At 42.7% G+C, this 3,438-nt stretch overlaps 1 non-coding gene across 1 annotated transcript; it reads right to left on the bottom strand.

Moving 5' to 3' along the window:
• Window positions 1-2,368: 2,368 nt before the first annotated feature.
• On the bottom strand, window positions 2,369-2,453 carry TRNAQ-UUG (transfer RNA glutamine (anticodon UUG)). Its single transcript has one exon. It is a non-coding gene; the product is annotated as a tRNA-Gln (tRNA).
• Between the last annotated feature and the right edge of the window lie 985 nt (window positions 2,454-3,438).

Genomic DNA, 3,438 nt, shown 5'->3' with positions numbered 1-3,438 from the left:
TAACCATATCTGTCATCAGTTGCCATTCTGTCCCCAGATTGAATAACTCACATATCTTACTGTATTCTGTTACTTTCTGACCGATGGGATGCCTCCTCTGTCACATGTTGCACAGATAGCAAACACTGAGGATACCAACGATGTTTTATGTGGGTAGAGAAGTAGAATTTTTAAAACGGTACCAGCACATGCCTTGCTTGGATGCTAAGGAAATAAGTTCTTTGAAATGCATACCCCTGGTGTTCCTGGGTGGCTCAGTCAGTCAAGCATCCAACTCCTGAACCACACTTTGAGTAACAAATATCTATACCTCAAGTTACAATTTTGAGGTTCAACATCGTGAGAAACTATTTTATGGGTTCGGATAGTCCCCACTGACGTTCTTTGGCGGGTGTATCAGATTCCTATTGCTCTATAAGAAAATTATCACAAACCCAGTGCCTTAAAACAACACACATTTATGAGCTCATAGTTCCTGGGAGTCTGCAATCCAGGTATGGCTAACTAGATTCTGTTTCAGGGACTCACACGAGGCTGCAATCAAAGTGTTGGCCAAGGAGGGGGCTCATCTGCAGGCTTGACTGGGGGAAGATCCACTTTTAAGCTCAAGTGGCCATTGGTAAGATTCAGGATTCGGTTCCTCGTGCCATGTTGGCCCTCTCTTGGTTCTCTGCCATGTGGGCTGCTTGATTTTTCCAAGCGTGCAAACTGAGAAGGCAATGGAGAGGGTGTGTATCAAGATGCAAGTTACAGTCTTGTGGAACGTAGTCATGGACGTGACATCCCATTGCCACCGCCAGCCCATTGATTAGAAGTCAGTCACAGGTGTCACCCACACTTGAGGTGGGGAAATTACACAAGGGCATCGATACCAGGAGACAGAAACCATTAGTGGCCCTTGAAGAGCCTGCTGGCCATGGTAAGAAAGAATGAGATAGGCTTCAAAGAGAAGATGGTCCTGAGGGAAGAGAGTCTGGGCCAGTGTCATGAGCAGAATGATGGCCTCCCAAAGTTGTCCATGTCTTAAGCCCTGGAACCTATGGATATGTTAGCTGTCATGGCAAAGAGGAATTAAAGTTGCAGATAGAATTAAGGTTGCTAATCAACTGACTTAAAAACAGGGAAATTGTTCTTGACGATCTGAACGGGCCCCATGTGATCAGAAGGGACTTAAAAGTGGGAAAGGGAAGCGGAACAATAAAATCAGTCAGAGTGATATATATGACTATGGAAGACAGACACGGAGAGATACAATGTTGCTGGCTTTGAAGATAGAGGAAGGAGCCAAAGAATGTGGGAGGTCTTTAGAAGCTAGAAAAAGCAAGGAATCAGATTCTTTCCTACAGCCTCCAGAAAGAAACGGAGCCCTTGTTCACGCTTTGATTTTAGCACAGTGAGACCCATTTCCAATTTCTACCCTACAACACCTGTAAGATAATAAATTTGTGTTGTATAAATGGCTAAATTTGTGGTAACTTGTTACGGAAGCATCAGGAAACTAATACAACTGGATAACTCAGCCTCTATGCAATGGCTTTTACGGGGCTCATGATGAGAGGCAAGACTAAACCTACTGAATTCAACCCCATGGGTCCTACTTTGGAAATAATGTCTGGGTGTATAAGAGCTATAACCTTTGAACAACACCAGTGTGGGGCTGACGGTCTAGACCAGCAAGGGATCACAGAATCCTGGAAAAGCATCTACAACTTGCAAAAAGTTCAGTCATTACCAACACTGGCACAGCAACAAAAATAAAGGTTGTGGAGGCACGGACCAGCCCCTCCCCACCCCCATTCTCTCTTCCTCAGGGCATTACAATGCATTAGGGCATCGGGGCATTAGAAGGCATTAGAATGGTTCCCGTAGTGTCCCCCTGTCATCCAATTTATTAGAAAAACAATACAAGGTCACAAATGCTGAAGCTGTTTATATCTGTCATTGTTGTACTGGTATTGAACACAGTGCCACGTACTCATTACGCACTCAATAAATGCGTTGAGTAGTATCTCGAACTTTCTTTGTGATGTGAATAAAATTCAGCAGTTCTGTGACAAGACATGTGAATTTAAATGACAAATCTAAGCCAAGATCATTACGCCAAGTTCCAGGGAAGTAAAGAGCAGTTGAATGATGCTTTTTTTCTCTAATGAACCTTATCAGAATTTCTGAGTTGGAAGCGTAATGAAAAGATCTGTTCCAGTATTTCTAACTATTGCATTTTGCCGATTATAGCTTTTTAAAATTTTTCTTAATGTTTATTTGTTATTGAGAGACAGAGAGACACAGAGCATGAGCAGGGGAGGGGCTGAGAGATGGAGAGACACAGAATCCGAAGCAGGCTCCAGGCTCTGAGCTGTCAGCACAGAGCCCGACGTGGGGCTCGAACCCACAAACCGCGAGATCATGACCTGAGCCAAAGTCAGATGCTCAACCGACTGAGCCACCCAGGCTCCCCTCCACACCTTGTTTAATTCACTCTCTTCTCATCATACCCTCAAGAAATGTTTCCCAGCCTAACATCATGCCTTTTCCCACTCGCCGGCTCAAAAACCCACAGTACTGGCCTCAGCCAGAGAAAATGTGGTTCATGGATTCACACTCGGTCATGCTGATCAGTATTCTTATTTTCACTAGGAACTCAGCTTTTAAATCAGTCCTTTAATAATGTTCTCAGTTGGCTACTTTTTCACATTCACTAGATAACTTCAAATTATCCATGTATGTGATATAGCCATTGAAAATGAAAGACTGGGAAAAATTGGTTCATTGTAATAGCTAGTGTTAATATACTTATGCGTGTACATATTCCATTTGTCTTCACATAAATCATTATATATGGAAACGTATAGTACAAATACATCTCAAATGTAAAGTATGCGAGATTGGCATTCATTTACGAAATTGCTAAATTCCTTCCACAAAATGATAGGGAAGGATCTGCCTGAGTGCTGAGAACGTCTTGAGAAAGCTGCTTATATAAAATTACTTGTAAAAAGTTAAGAGAGTCTATTTTAAAATCATCAAGATTGGGTGAAGAAAATGATTTTGTAAATGACTTATGATTTTTACCTGAAGAAAGGTAAGATTTTGAGTTAGCTTCCTTTTCATGCAGTGACGTTTCGATCTCTCCGGGTTTGAAACGGCTTCCTTCTTGCCATCAGCAGATGGTCTGGTGCATTGCCCTTCACTTCCGCCTCACCTCCCTCAATGCTGCCAGCCTGCAAACTTCTCTTCCTAATCACAGGCATTAGATCCCCGAAGCGTAACAAGAATGAAGGCAGACTGAAGACAGACAGTTCCTAGACCTGGAGATTGCTATCAACATGCTCTTACTGCCACCAACTTTTCAATTCCCTCTTGGAGGGAGTCCACAGGGGATCTGCTTTGTGCTTTGCATTTTATTCATCTATTTGTCCAAATTTCAAGTATTTGTAT

The sequence above is a fragment of the Panthera pardus genome, unplaced genomic scaffold (genome assembly GCF_024362965.1).
Source record: "Panthera pardus isolate Hobbes unplaced genomic scaffold, ASM2436296v1 HiC_scaffold_13, whole genome shotgun sequence".
Taxonomy (NCBI): Eukaryota; Metazoa; Chordata; class Mammalia; order Carnivora; family Felidae; genus Panthera; species Panthera pardus.
The sequence above is the reverse complement of the archived record's forward strand: the minus strand, read 5'-3'. Positions and strand labels throughout refer to the sequence as shown.